This window comes from Wyeomyia smithii, chromosome 3 (genome assembly GCF_029784165.1).
Source record: "Wyeomyia smithii strain HCP4-BCI-WySm-NY-G18 chromosome 3, ASM2978416v1, whole genome shotgun sequence".
Lineage (NCBI taxonomy): Eukaryota > Metazoa > Arthropoda > Insecta > Diptera > Culicidae > Wyeomyia > Wyeomyia smithii.
In genome coordinates, this window is record NC_073696.1 from 47,391,809 (window position 1) to 47,411,591 (window position 19,783).

Sequence of the window (19,783 nt, forward strand, 5' to 3'; positions counted from 1 at the left end):
ATTCCAGTCCTTAAAAATGGTGATTGCATTTTTCTAACGAATGAACAAAAATCTCAAAAACTTGCTCAGCAGTTTGAGAGCGTTCATAACTCCAATTTGAACGTGGTAAGTCCTATTGAAAATGAAGTAAACCAAAAGTATGATCAGATCACCACCCAAGAATTTCTTTCTGAAGAGGTATTGGAAACAAACTTGAATGAGGTGCGAACTATTCTCAAAAAATTCAAAAACATGAAAGCACCAAGAGATGATGGGATTTTCTATATCCTTATTAAAAGACTTCCCGAAAACTCTTTAAATTTCTTGGTAAAAATTTTTAACAGATGCTTAGCACTAGCACATTTTCCTACGAAATGGAAAAATGCCAAAGTCACTCCAATTTTAAAACCCGAAAAGAATCCAGCTGAGGCATCAAGTTATCGACCAATTGTTTTACTTTCCTCTATTAGCAAACTTTTTGAAAGAATAATTCTCAATAGATAATATGTGTTATCATTAATGAAAATTCAATTTTTGCAAATGAGCAGTTTGGTTTTCGCCATGAGCATTCCACTACTCATCAGTTACTTAGAGTAACAAATATGATTCGAACTAATAAACCTGAAGGCTATTCGACTGGAGCTGCGCTTCTAGATATAGAAAAGGCATTCGACAGTGTTTGGCATAAAGGTATAATAGCTAAAATGTCAAATTTCAGTTTGCCGCTTTACCTTACAAAAATGATACAAAGTTATTTAACTGACCGCACTCTTCAGGTTAACTATCTAAATGGTAAATCTAATAGATTGCCTGTTAGAGCTGGTGTACCTCAGGGGAATATCTTGGGCCCAATCTTATATAACACTTTTACTTCTGATCTTCCTGATTTACCACCAGGTTGTGAGGAATCTCTGTTTTGTGACGATACAAGCATTTCCGCAAAACGAAAAAGCCTTCGTGTTATATGCAGTCGGCTACAAAAAAGTTTAGATATATTTTCTTCATACTTGCAGAAATGGAAGATTTCCCCTAATGCTTCTAAAACACAGTTAATAATTTTTCCTCATAAGCCAAGAGTTTCATTTCTCAAACCCACCCATAACCACGTTATTAAGATGAACGGTGTGGTCTTAAATTGGTCTGATCAAGTTAAATACTTAGGGCTAATTTATGATAAGAATCTCACTTTCAAGGAGCACATTGAAAATATCCAGTCAAAGTGCAATAAGTATATCAAATGTTTATATCCTCTTATCAACAGGAATTCTAGACTTTGTCTCAAGAATAAACTGTTAATTTACAAACAAATTTTTAGGCCAGCAATGTTATATGCAGTTCCCATCTGGACAAGTTGTTGTACAACCAGGAAGAAGACACTCCAAAGGATTCAGAATAAACTTTTGAAAATGATTTTAAAGCGTTTAGCACGAACGAGCTACATAGGCTCACTAATGTAGAAACATTAGAAAATATGTGAAGCCAAATTATCAACAAATTCCGACAAAAATCGTTGCAATCCTCAATTGCAACGATTAGCTCACTTGATAGTCAGCAAGATAGTTTTAAGATTATTTTAAGTTTTGTTTTATTCCTTTTTTTTTCCTTGACAAGTAGGTTTAATAATTTTCCAACAGTTGTTTTCCAACTTGCTTATTCATTTCGGGATGTGTCATCCGCAGACTGCTGCAGGCCCAACCCCTTTTTCGGGCTCAATAGTAAGGCCTGGTTCTGTATAAACACACACACACGAGGGAACCCGTAAAGAAATTTCAATTGTTTTTTGGGCTATGTGATGTCAACCCGGGATATGGAATGCGCAGTGAACTTTACAAAAACAAATAAAATAAACGATGATGATTCCTGATGAAAGAGTAAACAACTTCGTTGCTGTATTCAATCAAACTGAAATACCAGGAATGTCAAGTCAATTAATTCGTGGTTTGGTGTCGCTGACAGCGTTTGGTTGTCACTACGTACTTTCCCAGCAGATAAATTGTACTTTTACACAACCGATCTTACACTTTATATGTAGGTCATTGTCAATAAATTCTTTGACAGTTATTGTTCATGTTCAAAAGATTGTATAATTCTGCTCAACAATTTGATAACTGGTGTATTCAAACAAAAGTTAAACACCTATTGTACAATATCCAGCAGACATTAGTGATAGTCGGGATTGATATTATTCGAACCCGTACTCAACCCGAACCAGAATTTTTTTCTTCGATCAGTCGAAGCCCGAACCCAATTTTTTTTTATTTTAAGTAAAACCCGAACTCGACCAGTTTGAAAATTTTCTAGTGAACATGTCACAAGGAAAGTAAAGACGAAAATAAAAAATATAGTAATAGTAACTTTACACAGTAACAATTGAGCAACTTCTAAGAAGAACTAGTGGCAATTCATCCATTTGCTCTCCTATTTATTGCAAGGTATCGACCCTGCTACACACAAGTGCAATAATAATATCACTGGACATCAAAACAACACTACCTCTACTGCCTGGTACTCCTGTGTCAATATGAAAGAAAAGTCGTGAAAAAAGAATTGCGAAAAATGGTTTGTTTTTAAATGGTTTGAATAAAAATTGTATGCAGAAAAATTAAAACTATCCATGATGAAATTGGAATCGCAAAATACATCGAAGTCAGTAATTTTTAGCAGCATGATTGTCAACAAGGTGAAAATCATTATAAAACATTTCAACAATTATGATTTTGATAGTTTTATTTTATCATTTTTTCTTTTATTTTTTGTTCCTCGGCTTTTACAGTTTTTCCTGTTTTGTTATTTCTGTTAAAATATGCGAATCACCCGAGCCATTCTTCATTTTATCAACTTTATAAGTATAGGGTAATTTCTTTAGTTAACATCTTAACATAATTTGGAAAATTATAAATGTCTCTCATGATACTGATGCTTATTGGCTGGATAGGATATTCCTCAATGGTTTTCTGAAAATTCCTCAAGTTTTCGCATAAATTGGATTAGTCTGAAGGGTGGTCCACTATAGGTTGATATAGGAAAGGGGTCCACTATAGGTTAATTTATCCTATACATGTTTTCGTGTTGCAGATTGGCTGGATAAGATGTTTCCCGGAGAAAGTTTTCTGAAAATCTCTCGAATTTTCGCATAAATCAATAACTTATTGTGGAGGCTGGCCACTAAACATTTTACCCTAAATATTTTAGTGTTCAAGTTCACTTTAATGGTAGGATAAATAAACCTATAGTGGACCCCTTTTCCAGAGTGGACCAATCGTCAGATTAACTCAATTTCTCTTAACATCAAATCGGAATTTATGAGTGTTCCTTGTGTCTTGTTTGTCTTTTTTTTGAACTACCTTGAGTGGACCACTTCTTTCAGTAGACCACCTTGACGAAAAACTATTCATTCTCTTAAAAAAGGGTAAAACTTCCTTGAATGGACCGCGTTTTAAGCGGTCCATCGGTCAGAATAACTTAACTTATGCGGAAACTTGGGTGATTTCCAGAAAACTTCCATCGGGAAACATCTTATTCAGCCAAATTTTTTGAAAATTCCTCGAGTTTTCTATAAAAGCGCAAAAATCTGTCCGGTGGTCCATTTAAGGTAGTTTTTAAGTTATGTAAATTTTGGATCTTTTTTATACGAATATAGGAGTTTTGAAATTTAATTAGTTCTATACAAGTTTTAGCAGATGATTTTCATTTAATAATGTATCTCTATTTTGTCAGCAAATTTACACAATTTGCGTAATACTGTAGAAACTAAATCCCTATTTTGATATAAACTAGCTCGTTACTTTTCATTCAATGTTTTCCAGCACGAACGAGTTTACTTTACAAGCACCATCTATCTTCTAAACATATAAAAATGCAGTCCAGTTTGTTAGTCTGTCTGTCAGTCTGATCCATATAGGCTCGGAAACTACTGAACAGATCAGCGTGAAATTTTGTATATAGGGGTTTTGGAGCTGGGAAAGGTTCCTAAGATAGTTCGAGAACCCTCTCTATTTTGGAAGGGAGAAGTCCCATACAAATGAAACACAAATTTCTACACATCTCGAGAACTAATCAAGTAAATGGAACCAAATTTGACATGTAAAAGATTTTAAAGGCAAAAATATTTCAATGGTGGCTCGATACCCCTTCCTTCTTCTGAAAAAAGGGGTCCCATACAAATGAAATACAAGTTTCGCACAGCTCGAGAACCAATCTAACAAAAACAAACAAATTTGGTATGTGAATGTTTTGAAGAGTAACAAATATGTCTATAGTAATTCGACACTCCTCCCTCTTCTGTAAGGAAGAGGTCCCATGCAAATGAATCACAAAATTCTGCACATATCGAGAGCTAATCAAGTGATTGGAACCCAATTTGGCATGAAAAATTTTCGAACCAAAGAAGTATTTCCATGGGGTTTTTAAACCCTTCCCTTTTATGAAAGGAAGGAGTCTCATACAAATGAAACACAAATTTCGCACAGCTCGAGAATCATTCATGCAAATACAACCAAATTTGGCATGTGAATGTTCTTAGGGGTAACAAATATGTCCATAGTTGTTAGACTCCACTCCCTCTTTCATAAGGGAGGGGTCCCGTATGAATGAAACACAAATATCTGTATAATTCAAGATTAGCAAATAGAACCAAATTTGGTGTGTGATGGTTCACAAGAGCAGGAAATATTTCTGTGGTAGATCAATACCTCTCCCTTTTCCAGAAGGGGGGGCTTCAATACAAATAAAACACAAATGTCTGGATAAGTATCAAGTAATCAAGTAAACAGAACCAAACTTGGTGTCTGGGGGTAAGCAATGTTTCTCTGGTGGTTTGACATCCCTCCCTTGTTTGAAAAAGGGAGCTTCCATACAAATGAAAAACAAGTTTCTGCATGACTCCAGAATTAATCAAGCAAATGGAACCAAATTTGTCGTGTGAAAATTGTTTGAGGTCGGCCGAAAGTGACCAAATACCAACAAATATGGGTATTTCCGTAATCGTGATGATACACAGAAGCTAAAATTCAACTTCAGACACTATTTTGAATTCTAAGATAGCGACTACAGTTTTGAGGAAACAGCCCAAAATGACCGAATATCACCAAATATGGCGTTTTCGGAACCAGAATAACGCTCAGAGGCCAGAAACCGACTCAACATGCCATTTTGAAATCCAAGATGACGAATCGGAAACCAGCTGAAAATGACCGAATGTCATCCAATATAGGATTTTTCAGAATCGAGGTGATGTACAAAAGATGAAAGGCAAGGATGTTCTCATTTCGATATAACCAATCATTTTAAACGATTTTTCTTTTCAGTTTGAATATATCCAATGTCCGATTCGTTATGTATTTGCAGACTATAAACAAATCGGAAGTTAAATCTTTGGATGTAGGTGAAATCAGTTTAGAGTGTTCGAGACATTTAAATAAAAAAAATGGACGGAACTAAGACTGCCGGAACAGCTAATTAATTATTTGAAGGAAACCTTTTTTTTTTTAAGGGGGGGATTTGTTAGTAGCTTAAGTATTTATGATAAATATTAGTAAATAATGAGTATGTGTGTCCAATCACAAATGGTGACTTCTCAACACTGTTAGAAATGTGTAATTTTAATTGTTAGGATTTGTTTGCTTTCGCAATTAGGACTTATCATTCGTAGGGATTTAAACCTACTTGTCAGAAAACGGGAAGTAAACTTACAACTAACTTAATTGCTAACTTATTGGCTATAAAGAGAGCTTATCGTAGCAATTGAGGATTGTAACGATTTTTGTCGAAAATTGTTAATAATTTTATTTGACATAGCTTCTAATGGTTCAACACCAGTAAGTCTATGTAATTCGAGTGTACCAAACCAAGGAGGACGCTTCAAAAACATTTTCAGAATGTTATTTTGAATCCTTTGGAGCGTTTTCTTCCTTGTTGAACAGCAACTTGACCAGATCGGTACAGCATAAAGCATTGCTGGTCTAAAAATTTGTTTGTAAATCAAAAGTTTGTTTTTTAAACAAAGTTTAGAATTCCTGTTAATGAGAGGATATAAACATCTCGTATATTTGATGCACTTGGCTTGTATACTCTCAATGTGCTTTTTGAAAATAAGTTTTTTATCAGAAATTAGTCCCAAGTACTTAACCTTGTCAGACCAACTTAAAATAACCCCATTCATCTTGACAACGTGATTATTGTTTGGCTTGAGGAAAGAAGCCCTAGGCTTATGCGGAAAAATTATCATTTGAGTTTTAGAAGCATTGGGAGAGATCTTCCACTTTTGCAAGTAGGAAGAAAAAATATCTAAACTTTTCTGCAATCGACTGCATATGACACGAAGACTTTTTTCATTTTACGGAAATGCTTGTGTCATCGCAGAACAATGACTTTGTGCATCCTGGAGGCAAATCAGGAAGATCTGAAGTGAATATGTTGTACAGGACTGGACCCAAGACTGAACCATGAGGTACACCTGCTCTGACAGGAAATCTATCAGATTTTGAATTCTGATAGACAACCTGCAGAGTTCGATCAGTAAGATAATTTTTTAAAATTCTGATTAGGAAAATTGTAAAATTAAAAGTTTGTAATTTCGCAATCAAACCTTAATGCCAAACACTGTCGAATGCTTTTTCTATGTCTAAAAGAGCAGCTCCAGTGGAATAACCTTCAGATTTGTTAGCTCGTATCATATTAGTAACTCTGAGCAATCGATGAGTTGTGGAATGCCCATGGCGAAATCCAAACTGTTCATTTGCAAAAATTGAATTTTCGTTGATGTGTGACATCATTCTGTTAAGAATAATTCTCTCAAACAGTTTACTTATTGAAGAAAGCAAACTGATTGGTCGATAACTTGAAACTTCAGCTGGGTTCTTATCCGGTTTTGAAATTCGAGTAATTTTTGCATTATTCCATAATTTGGGAAAATATGCAATTTTGAAGCAGCAATTGAAAATTTTCACTAAAAATTCCGTTGTGCTCTCAGGGAGATGTTTGATTAGTATATTAAAGATTCCATCGTCACCAGGTGCTTTCATATTTTTGAAATTTTTAATAATTGATTTAATCTCATTCAAGTTAGTTTCAATTATTTCTGCAGGTAAAAAATTCTGGGAAGAAATTAAATCAAATTGACGAGTGACTTCATTTTCAATTGGACTCACAAAATTCAAATTTGAGTTATGAACACTCTCAAACTGCTGAGCATGTCTTTGAGCCTTTTGTTCATTGGATATAAGAAAACGTTCACCATCTTTTAAAACTGGAATAGGCTTTGAAGGTTTCTTAAGAATCTTCGGCAGCTTCCAAAAAGGTTTTGAATATGGTTTAAATTTTTCAACTTTAGCCTCAAAATTTTGATTTCTCAGAAGAGTAAATCTATGTTTAATCTCTTTCTGTAAATCTTTATAAATAGTTTTAAAAACAGGGTCACGAGAACGTTGATATTGACGTCTGCGGACATTTTTCAAACGAATTAGAAGTTGAAGATTTTCATCAATCATTGGTGAATCAAATTTCACTTGAGCTTTTGGAACAGAATAATTCCTGGCATCAACAATTGCATATTTTAATGCTTCCAAAGCGGAATCAATATTCACTTCGTTTTGCAAATCAAGCTCATTATTGAAATTTCTCTCAATATGAGTTTTGTATCTTTCCCAATTAGCTTTGTTATAATTAAAAACAGAGCTCATAGGGTTTAAAACTGATTCATGTGATAAAGAAAAAGTTATTGGAAGATGGTCAGAATCAAAGTCAGCATGTGTGATCAAATCACTACATACATGACTTTGATCTGTAAGCACCAAATCAATTGTTGAAGGGTTTCTTACAGAAGAAAAGCATGTAGAACTATTCGGAGACACAATAGAATAGTATCCTGAAGAACAATCATTGAATAAAATTTTGCCATTGGAATTACTTTGAGAATTATTCCATGAACGATGTTTAGCGTTAAAATCGCCGATTATCAAAAATTTCGAACGATTTCTGGTGAGTTTTTGTAAATCACCTTTAAAATAATTTTTGTGCTCGCGTGTGCATTGAAATGGTAAATATTCTGCGGCAATGAATAAAATCCCAATTTCAGTTTGAACTTCAATTCCCAAAGTTTCAATAACTTTCGTCTCAAGATGGGGAAGAGCACGATGTTTGATTCTGCGATGAATAACAATTGCAACTCCACCGCCGGAACCCTGAATCCTATCATATCTATGAACCACGTAATTGGGATCATATTTTAATTTTATGTCAGGTTTCAAAAATGTTTCAGTAATAATTGCAATATGCACATTATTTACTGTTAAAAAATTAAAAAGCTCTTTCTCATTGGCCTTCAATGAGCGAGCATTCCAATTTAATATTTTAATTGTTTTATTTAAAATCATTGCTAAATTTTAAATTAGAAACAATTTTAATAGTAAAATTTGTGCCTATTTGAATGGCTTCAAACATTGATTTTGCCTGCAACATGGCGTTCATAAGATCGAACATTGCCTGTTGCAAAAAAGAAAGTTTACCTGCCGTAATAGGCCCCAGGCAGTTGACATTAGAAAAAATATTTTCGGCAGCAATATTAGCTGGAGTAATAGGTGTACAATTATTTTCTAGCGTGTTTTGCTTACCCATATTAACGGTCATTTTCGAACTACCAACATTAGGCGGTATAATGTTCGAGCTACCTGTAACATGTGCATAAGTTAAACGGGTATGCAAAGGAGTAGGTAAACTATGCGTCACTGGTACGCTTGGAGAATTTTGTTTTAAAGTTGGTTTTAATTGTGAAATTGAATTTTGTTCACCTTGCCTTGCCTTAACAATTGCTAAACGGACTGGGCATTGATAAAAATTTGACATATGGTTGCCGTTACAATTCGCACAGCGAAAATTTTTACTCTCTTTCACAGGGCATGTGTCCTTTTTGTGAGAAGAGTCTCCACAATTAAGACATTTTTGGTCCATGTTACAGAATTTGGAACCATGGCCATAACGTTGGCAAGTACGGCATTGGGTGATATGCTTTTCACCTCCGCCATACTTCCTATAAATTTCCCACTTTACACGCACATTATACAAAGCATGTGGTTTTTCAAAAAATTTCAAGTTGTTAACCTCATTGCGGTTAAAATGAATTAAATAATTAACAGGGGAAATTCCAGTTATTTGACTGTTATCGCCTCGTAATTTTTGTTTCATTAGAATTACTTGGGTAGGGGCTATGCCAAGTAATTCTGTTAAAGTAAGTTTGATCTCATCAACGGTTTGATCGTTGGTGAGACCTTTCAAGACAACCTTGAACGGCTTGGCGCTCTTCGTGTCATATGTAAAAAATTTATGCATCTTTTCAGTTAAATACTGAATAAGACGATTACGACCCTTTATAGAGTCGGCTAATAAGCGGCATTCGCCTCTACGACCAATTTGATAGGTAACTTTAACGTCAGAAACAAACGTTGAAAGTTCCTTTTTGAAAATATTGAATTCAGAAGAAATAGTTATCACAATAGGTGGAACTTTTTCCTTTTTTAAAGAATTGACATTTTGTATAGTTTCATTACTCATAACTTCCATTTCACCAGCTTCTTGCTCAGGCAAAATATCAAAAGGATTGTCACTACAGACACTCGAAGTGTCAGAAAGAGATGCCTCTCTTTTCCTCCCCGCAGCGATGCGAGGTTTCTTTTTCCGTCCAGCCATTTACGGTGATACAAAAAAAGTGAAAACAAATGTTAAATTCAAAAGTAGGTAGTCTTGAGAAAGACTGATGGGAAATAACTTTCAGGTAGTCTTTAAAAGACACACTGACAAAACACAAACTTTGAAGCTATAGGCAGTCAAAGACCAGTCCACAAGCAACCGAAAAAACGTCTGATCTGTAGGACAGTTCAAGACGCACTGATGATTAAAGGAAACCTGATTTTTACTAATTAGTTGGGGTTTTGAATTATACACCTTTTTGCTAAAAAAAGTGGGAAAAATTTGAATTTTTTTAAGAGGTGTGAAAAAATTTCCATTGTATTTTTTAAAAGTAGCATATTTTTGAGGCATAACCTCTTTGTGTGTCGAATCTAAAGTGTTCGAGACAATTATCAAGGATACATTCTTTGAGGCCTGCCAACATTAGATCAGTACAACTCAGCACGAAGTTTTCCTGGAGCGTTCCGTAGAAACAGACTTGGTAGATTTCGTTTTTTTTTGCACGAAAAATTTGAGTGAAAAGGCTCAAGCCGACCAAAAATATACAGATCTGAGAGCAGCACTCTTTTGGTTATACTTTTCTATCGAATTATTTAGACAAGTTGAGTTGTACCACGCGATTTTGTGAATGATTGGAGGCATACCTTGTGGATAGGCAATTATTCGTATAGCTTGGTAACTGCGGTTCTTGCCGTATGTAAGTATCTCTGGTGTACCTCAGGGTAGCAATCTCGGACCATTGCTATTAAGTTTCTATATAAACGAAGCAGATATACTACACAACTGAGGAAAATGACTTTTTGTTGCGGATGACTTGAAAATCTACTTAGAGATTTGGCGTATTGAGGAGTGCAGAGAGTTACAGCGACTTCTGAAATTGTTTGGTATATAAAAAATTGTTTGTTTCTGAGTCGATTGCTAGGCATAGACACACTAGACAAACGAAGGCAAGTGATCCAGATCCTTTTTATTTTCAAATTGCTGACCAACGAGTATGATGCACCAGATTTTCTGTCTTAAATTGGATATTACGCACCCACGCGAGCTTTACGACCGGGAATTATGCTGCAGGAAAGAGTTTATTGAACACAATATGCTGCAAACTCGCCTTTAGCTTCGATGATCCGTCAATTCAACAGGCATGCTTGTTTATTTAATTTGCTGCTATAGTTGCTATATTTGATATTATGAAAATTGAGCGTTGTCTTTTGAATTATCGATCATTTTCTTTTAGATTACTAACAGCACGATGAAAAGTAAATATCTTTAAAACGCATAGATGAACATTTCTTCTTAATTTTTTCCAAAATTGAAGTAGAAAAATGGCTTAAAAACCTCAATTCGATTTTATTTTAAGGATCTCTCACTTTTGTTCTGTAATTTGACCGCGAAATCGAAATTCAAAGAACCACTGAAAAATATTTGAATCGCGAATATGTGACAATAAAATGAAAATAATACCAAATTGAGCTTGAAATTTCCAATAACACTTGTAAAGCCGGCGAAGCCAAAGAAAGGAGTAATTGCTGATTAGGCTCGAAACCGCTAAAAAAGCTTTCCAGATTTCAGATAATATATCAGATACAAAAAAATACTTATCAATTTGCAGTACCTACATATATATATTCATCCGGTTCAATTGAAGGCACACAAAGCTATACTGTCCTACTGTCCGACGATGATGAAATGCTAATCAGTGCAGCAATGACAAATGCAGCTAATTGTCACCATCATTAGGGCGTAATCAAGATGTTGGCAAAGACAATTCCGGAATAATTCCAATTAAATTATTCTATCTACGACGAATAGCGTTTGTGTGCTTACTGTTTTATGAATGGGTACGTGGGTTCCATGTGCTTCCTGTTTTACATATCAATCGGCCCAGGGAGCTTACAGCTTTCCAGACACGTCTCGCTCGTACTGTAACCAGCAGTGAAAGCATCCGGGGGAGCACGATTCGAATATGCCTTTCTGACGCTCTATAATAACCTTCCGGTGTCACTGGGCCGGATAACCGAGAGCGAAATCCATCGCCCACTTGCTTCAGGCCATGTGAAAATATTATTTTTCGTTCAGTTTTATTCATGGCACGAAAAGGTTTAAATTAGGTTTGATTTACATATTGGTACACTGATTAAAATGAGAGGCCAACAATAATAATAAGGTGCTCTCAGTGCGAGGGACTGTGACGTTTTGCTGCCGTTATAAAAAAAAAGCAACATTTTTTCCGGTATTTTCCAAGTTTACTTATCAACTTTGAAGCTGAAGAGCGTTGTGATCAACAAAGCATATAATTGACACACCTCCCAGTATTTTAATGGCACTGAAGCACACGACAAATTTGACACCGTCTGGCGCATTAACGCGAAAAGCCTGCAAACAGTATCAGAATTTACTTCACAAACATCAAAGCTCGTCATCATCGACACCATCACAGCACAAATATCTAAATCCAATTACTTCTCGTTTGCTCTCGATTCAGTGATAAATAGTAACGTCTTGATACCATCCAAAAGCTCCTTCCAGGTTGAGGAAGCTGAGCCACTGTTGCTACCGTCGTCGGTGACGCTGTCATGGTTCCGGTTGCACTGTCTAAGCTTGCAGAAGGAAGCAACGATGAATGATGTGACATACACGTGCTACCAGTATTCACTTGGGAGTTCAACCACATGACGTCGGTTGGAATTTTCTTGTGCGTGATATTCCTATAACTATACACGTTGTTGTTGATATAAACCAAAGTATCAACCATATGTGCTTTTATTAGCTAACCTCCGATATGCTTAGACGTGTCAAATAAAGGCTCCTCGGGATTAGCAAAATTTTCTAATCAAGAAACCATTCAAAGACACTCCCACCCTCCACAACCATTCGCACCGGATCTGGCGACAGTCGAAAGAATAAAAAGTGGTTTATCGATGACGGAGCGCAGCAGCAGCTACGACGTCGGAGTGTCCGTTTCGTTTCCTTTTGTTTGCACATCATTTTCCTTTAGCTGTCAATATTGGCGATGAGGAGGTTCACCAGCGTTTACCGGAGAATAACGATTGAAACATAACTCCGCCCCAGTACAATGCTAGCACCGACGAAGACGTAAAAGCAGGAGGTTCCAATAAACTCGAAACGTAATAGGACCGGAGGGTAAATTTAACCCAATTTCAAAGCCAAAATCAACCTTTTAATATTTGATTCGTTGTGTGGACATGATTATCCCTTCCACTGCTTCACGATCGTTACCAGCTGAACATGTACCAAAGTATGTCCGTGAGCAAACCGTAACGTGAAAAGTAATAGTCAGTGTTTTTATAACCCAAAATATCCAATTTCGGAATCATAAAAACGTGTTGTTCATGAGTGTTTTCTTACATATTTCAGCTGCTCGAAGTACATAAAATTATCTAAGTACCCAAATCTTCCCGGCGGTTCTTGATCGATACTCACCTGAAAAAAAAAAGAAAAAAAAACAATTAGAACGATTAGCAGTAGTAAAAAAGTTAAAAAATGGAAAAAAAATCTCCCACCGTGACAATGCGAGTCAGCATTGCCGTGACCAGGATTCGAACCTGGGTTACTACGGCCACAACGTAGGGTCCTAACCACTAGACGATCACGGCTAACCAAGTGAACAAAGTAACCAGCCAGTAAAAATCAATCGAAGTTCGGAACATAGCAAAAATGCAAACCACCAACCGCACCGGAATGCTGCTGGCTGCTGGGTAACCAAGCGATACTTTCAACCGGGCACAAAACTGGATCAACTACTTTTACCGAAATAAAATATCGCAGAGATACACGCCGAACGCAGCTCTCAGCTTTCGGGCCGAGCACAGTGGTTCAATAAGGCAAAAAGTGGAACTTAATTCCATAGCGCCTTTCACCTTCATCCTAGCTTAATAGTGCCTTTGAAACAATTGTTTGTATGCATGATCCGCATAATTGTAAATTGTCAAAAATTATAAACAGTTTACTACACTAAAATTAAAAACAAAAACTAACTTTTCTGTGTTAAAAGATAGAGAAATGGTTTATTTAAAAAAGTTGTAGAGAATTCAAAAATATGAAGCTTTGTTGACAAATGAAAATCTTATCTTAATTCGGTACCAAGTTATAAAGTATAAAGAATGGAACTTACTTAAAATTGAGTTTTTGTACCTAACTTTTGTTAGTTGCATTTTACACACTCCGAACAGCACGGAGTTAGGGCACACAAAGCACACATTTCTGCCAAATACCATAGGGATTTTCCTCACAAAGGTATATACTATTTAAGCTTAATTTTTCGATAATTTCAAGAACGTATAGGTTAAAAAGGGGCAAGTGAAATCATGATGTCAATATTTGTCCTTGAAATTAAGCTGAAGTACTATAAACTGTTGTAGAATCCATTTGTCCCAATCCACCCATATTATAGTAGAGGAATGGTTTATTTGGTAAAGTTTTTTAACGTACAAAAATATGAAACTCTGCTGAACAAACAAAATTGGGTTCAGAGTTTCAGAGTATTTTATTCAAAATTGCTCAAACGTTGGTTTTTTGTACTTAACTTTTGTTAGTTACATTTTACTAGAAAACGTTGTTTTAAAAAAGCATTTGGACATACAAAACACAAGTTTTTGTTTAAAACCACACATCTCCAGGACTTTCCCTTATAGCTTATTGTTCAACACAGTTTCATATGTTTTAATTTTCTACAACTTTCCTGAATAAACCATTCCTCTATTTCTTAACACAGAAAAGTTCTTTTTTTTTATTTTTAGTATAGTAAACTTTTCATAATTTTTGACAATTTACAATTGTGCGGGCCATTTATACAAACAATTGTTCCGAAGACACAATTAAGCTAGGATGAAGGTAAAAGGCGCTATGGACTAAAGTTTCACTTTTTGCCCTATTGGACCACTGTGCCGCGGTGTAGCGCAATCATGCTATAAATAGCAAATGAACAATTAATTACGCCGGTTTTTGCGGGCTGGCGAAACCGTTGCTGAGCCCAACCGAGGCTCAGCCAGTTAGAGAGTGGATTTCGTGGTGCAGTGGTTGTCCCTTCCGACTGGCACGCGGAAGGCCCCTGGTTCGATCCGGAGTCGAAGTTTCTCGTTTTTAAAAAGTAGCTTTCGAATGAAGCGCTGTGTCTAATTGTCATATTTTTGCTGTGTCCACTATTGTTTGGTGTTTTATCAAGCGAAGAGAGTATCATAAATAGCTTTATTATGGAAATCAGCGTTTTATGTACACTAAATTCTGTTCCTTTATATAGACCAAGTTGTGGCCGAGAAAATTAACCAAGGACAGAGCAGAATTCCATCCAAAAGCTGTAGTCCAAAATTACATCAATTTATTGTATTAGATGATACGCGACAAAAAAGACTACGTAAGGCTAAGCTATATTGGTAAATACAATATAGTGTCACTAGCTTAACGTAATCGTTGGGAAAACGATTAAAGGGTCTCTGTTAGAGCATTTGCCCTATGCGAGGTAAAATAAAATAAACGTCCGCTACATACCAATCAGTATACTTTACTGTCTTCAAAATAATTTGTATGTAACTACCTTCAGCAATGCCAAATAAAATATATTTAAATTATTACAAAAAAATGGCTGCTTAAAATTTCTTGTTTCATTTTTTCTCAAGTACATATTTTGAAAGTAGTATTTGCTATCTTTTTCACCATGTCATGGATTCATGTACAAAATATACATATTAAATTATCTAGGCGGCAAGTTGAGTAAGAGATGATACTAAATACTACATTATTTGTGATGCTTTTGCTATAATAGATACAACTGCACTATGGGAAAAATAGTTTCATCATTTTCCAGACACTGCCCCTTCTTTTTCCAATAGATGTTTGACCATTTATAACGTGTTTATAATAAAAATATATTTATCTAAACATATAAAACTGCAGTCCTGTTTGTCTGTCTGTTTGATCCATATGAACTTGAAAACTACTGAATTGATAAGCGTGAAAATTAGTATGTAAGGGTTTCTGGTCTGGGGTCGGGAAAGGTGATTAGGATGATTCGAGACTCATCCCCCTTTTTGAAGAGAGGGCTTCTATAAAAATGAAACACAAATTTCTGCACTACACGAGAACTAATCAAGCAAATGGAACCCAATTTCGCATATGGAGGTCTTTGGGGGCTAAAAATAGTTCCGTGGAGGATCGACATCCCCCCTCTCCTGGAGGGAAGGGTTTTCATACAAATGAAGCACAAATTTCAACACAAATCAGGAAATTAACAACTTTTTCTATGGACCCCACTGCGACCAGTAATTTTGATCTTTTGAGGCATCGGCGAACAAAAGCAAGCAATCTTTGTTTTTTATGCAGTGTGACTTATTGAGAAGTTACCTGATACGTGTTATAGTGCTTATCTTCTTTATCGACCTTATCATCATCTCTAAAGCGGATAACGTTCTACGGGTGGATGAAATTTCTGAAGGTACGAGTTTTTCAGTCTGGAGTTAAATTTTCGGGTGGAGAATGAACCCCTTCTCAAGTCCCTTTGACATCGAGTGACCTTATTCTACTTGGATTCGAACCTATGACCATCCGTTTGTCAAAGCAGACTCTGAAACCTTGCGGCTACGAAGTTCCTCAGAAAATGGAATTAAATTTGACATGTGGAGGTTTTACGTAGCAAGAAATATTAGTATAGTGGTTCAAATCTAATCAAGCAAACGGGAACAAACTTGGGATGCGCAGGTTTTTGAAGACAAAAAATGTTTCTATGACAGTTTGATTTTCTGGAAGGTTGCCATGCAAATGAAACAGAAATTTCAACCAACTTTTCGGATTACGAATGTGTTTTTGAATATCTCTAATGGCTTTAGTGGTGGCGAAAAACAACGAATTGAGTTCTATCTTTCGAAACGAAATTTTCAAAAACCAACATGTTGTATGAATAAATCAGTAGATTGTAAAGTGATCACGAAGAAGTGACGAACTATCCAACCGATTATACTTGAAAACCTAAACCAAATAAAATTATGTAAAGGGTGTTCCGGTCAAAAATTGGGCAACTTCAATTGCCGTTCTATATTTATCATGTCTCAAAAGAAAACTGAACACTCGTGATTATAAAGATGTGTGTGTAAGATATCATGCCTTATGCTTGATTTCGACATTTGTTCTTCAATTATGAAAATGGCGTCGAAGCAAGAGAAGCAACACATCGCAATTTTACTAGCCGAAAATCCGAACTTCTCGCACGCCAAGTTGGCAAAATTATTGAATGTGGTCAAATCAATCGTCACCAATACAATAAAAGTGTTTGGAGAATGCTTGTCGACTGCCAGGGAAACAGGATCTGGTAGAAATCGAACCCCGAAGGCCGTACAAACGACGAATAGAGTCGCCAGCAGATTCAAATTCCGCCCAAGATGTCGCAAGCAAGCTTGGAGTGTCGTCTACAATTGTATATCGAGCTAAAAAACAAGCCGAACTGTCGACTTACAAAAAGGTGGTGACTTCAAATAGTGACGGTAAGCAAAACAAGGCTATACGTGAAAATGCTGACGTAGCACATAGGAGTATTTCAGTCAAAAACCTGGCCAAAATACGAAAAAATGCTATTGCTATTGATCCTTTTTGGATTCTCTGATACTTACTACTTTGTATGCAGGCCATCTTGAAATTATCTGAGTTGTTTACAAACTACAGTAACTATCATAACCTTGTTATTAATTAGAGCCTATTGTACGGAAACTATAGACTTCCACTTAGTTATTATAACTTTAAAGTGATTCTTGAGCGTAAATTTAATATGGGTGGTAACAACGAAGGTATGTTAAGTAAATTTGTGTCGGTAATGTGTTGTATAGTTTGAAAAAACTTGTTAAAAACAGGACATTGCCATACACGTGTTTTTCAGGATTGATGTTTGGGTTCCCAGCAAGCCCCAGCAAAAACTCACCTACCATTGGAAAGGTTATGTGTTTCTCAATAAGTACCAGAAAGAAAATCTGCCCCATGCTCACCCATTCGTAATTGCGACAAATGCGAAGTTGGAACATTTAGATTTGCTGAATTTTTGTTTTTATTGGAAGAGTGCATTTATCATGCCTTTGTCATACATAGGTTGTAAAAATTTGATTAGTTTCTTCAGATTTTGTGATAACTTGCCAAAAAATACCCTATTCGGGTTGATTGCGCAATGGTATCTATGAACATTCGATAATTAAAAAGTTCCTGATTCTGGAGGAAAAACTTAAAGAAACCCTCAAATGTCACCACAAAAGATCAAAACAATGATCGAGTGGTGAAAGTCTCACAAAAAAAAACCCAAATATCCTCCAAGAAGCACACGATTTTAGGATGTCAACAGAGTCGCTTTAAAAGTTAGTTTATATAAAATTGACAGCTCCGAAATATGACAAAATTTGTATAGCTTAACCATAATGTTGTAAAGTTGGTCGAAAGCTTCGCATTTATGTCGTCCAAGCAAAGGATTGATGGCAGTGATCGAAGCAAGAGACGCAAAATGCAAACAAGAAATTGTACCATTGGATGAGTTGAGTTACGCAGTTCCCATGACTCAATAATCTACTAGGAGCGGTTTCTAACATTATTAAGACCATATCAGACGATTCTTTGAAAGCGAGTGATTTAAAAGACGCTTTCAAAGTAGCAGATAATAGATATTATTGACAAAAAATTATTCACCAGAACAAGCTCTTACTGTATTTGTACTTTTTAGAATTGCAGAGTAATAGCAGAGAGAAGTTGATATATCACTGCTAGGTGATTAGATCTTGAAGAAATCTTGTTAATAATAAGTTTTTATGTCTAAATATGAAGCTTAACAGAGATAAAACCACGTTAAGACACATTTGCTATCTGAAAACTCATTAAATAATTTTGGCCAGGTTTTTGTTCTACGTACTCCTATGTGCGTAGTTTGATTGCGTGGTACATGATGAAGAAACTTACGTCAAGGCAGACTTCAATCAGCTTTGTGGACAGGAATATTATCCGGCAACTGGAATAGGAAAGGTAGCAGAGATTTTCAAACATATTGAGCTGTCGAAGTTTGCAATTAAATATCTCGTGTGGCAGACCATCTGCTCCTGTGGTTTGAGGAGCAACATTTTCACCGCGTCAACCAGGAAAATTATGGGAAGGAATGCCTAAAAAACGTCCTTTGCCTTTCCCCAAGCAATACAGTTGTTCCGTTCTGTTCTGATCGGATTTGGCATCCTGCCATTACGGGAAAAAGGCCATGGAGTGATATGCCGCGAACAACGTCCAGGTGGTGCCAAAGGACATGAACCCTCCTAAAACACTAGAGCCTTTAAAATGAAAGCTTTAATTAATTTTTTAATTTGATTCTGTACGAATTGAACTTGACAAAGAAACATTATTTGATTTTTTAACCAAAAAAATGATCGATTCCAACACATTTTGGGTCGACCAATTTTTGACCATAACACCGTTCCCCTTAAATAAGAAAAGATTCGATGTAAAGCATCTAAAAACCAAGCAACGATACTTTGCCTAATTCTAGGACGAGGATAGTCTCTTTCCGATAGAACCAAACAATATGTCTTTTGAGTTCGAACGTAGCCAATATCCGATTCGTCAAGCACACTGTTATAGGGTGGCACAAATATTTTTTAAAATCAAAATCCCTGATTTTCCCTGATATTCCCTGAAATATAACATCAATTTCCCTGATATTTTCCAGCATTCGGCCCATAAAAGTACAACGTAAATGAATGCAACTCTAAAATCTCAGTGGAAAAAAATATTCGATCAGATATAGAACCGAACGGTAGCGGTCCCGAAAATGCTAAATGCTAAAAAAAATCGAAATTCCGTACCACAGTTGATCTTATGGATATTGTATTCTTCATTTCTGAAATGTATTCGGCTAAAGAATAACCAAAAAACCCACCCAATATGATGCTCAAAAGTCGGTAATCAACTCCAGATAACACTTTGAAACCCAAGATAATTACTTTCAGTTGTTGAAAAACACCCTAAAGTTGCCCAATATCATCCAATATGGGGATCAAAATGAAGCTGGGAATCAACACCAGATGCCATTGTGAAATCCAAGATGGGGAATTCCAGTTTCTGGGGAAAGTCCTAAAGATGCCAAATATTATCCACTATG

General features: G+C 35.9%; 1 protein-coding gene and 1 non-coding gene across 7 annotated transcripts in view; both read right to left on the reverse strand.

The window, feature by feature from the left end:
• Positions 1–19,783, reverse strand: part of LOC129727356 (mitogen-activated protein kinase 1) — a 123,164-nt gene that overhangs the window by 82,510 nt on the left and 20,871 nt on the right. The window lies entirely within an intron of this gene.
• Positions 13,203–13,274, reverse strand: Trnah-gug (transfer RNA histidin (anticodon GUG)). The gene has a single exon. It is a non-coding gene; the product is annotated as a tRNA-His (tRNA).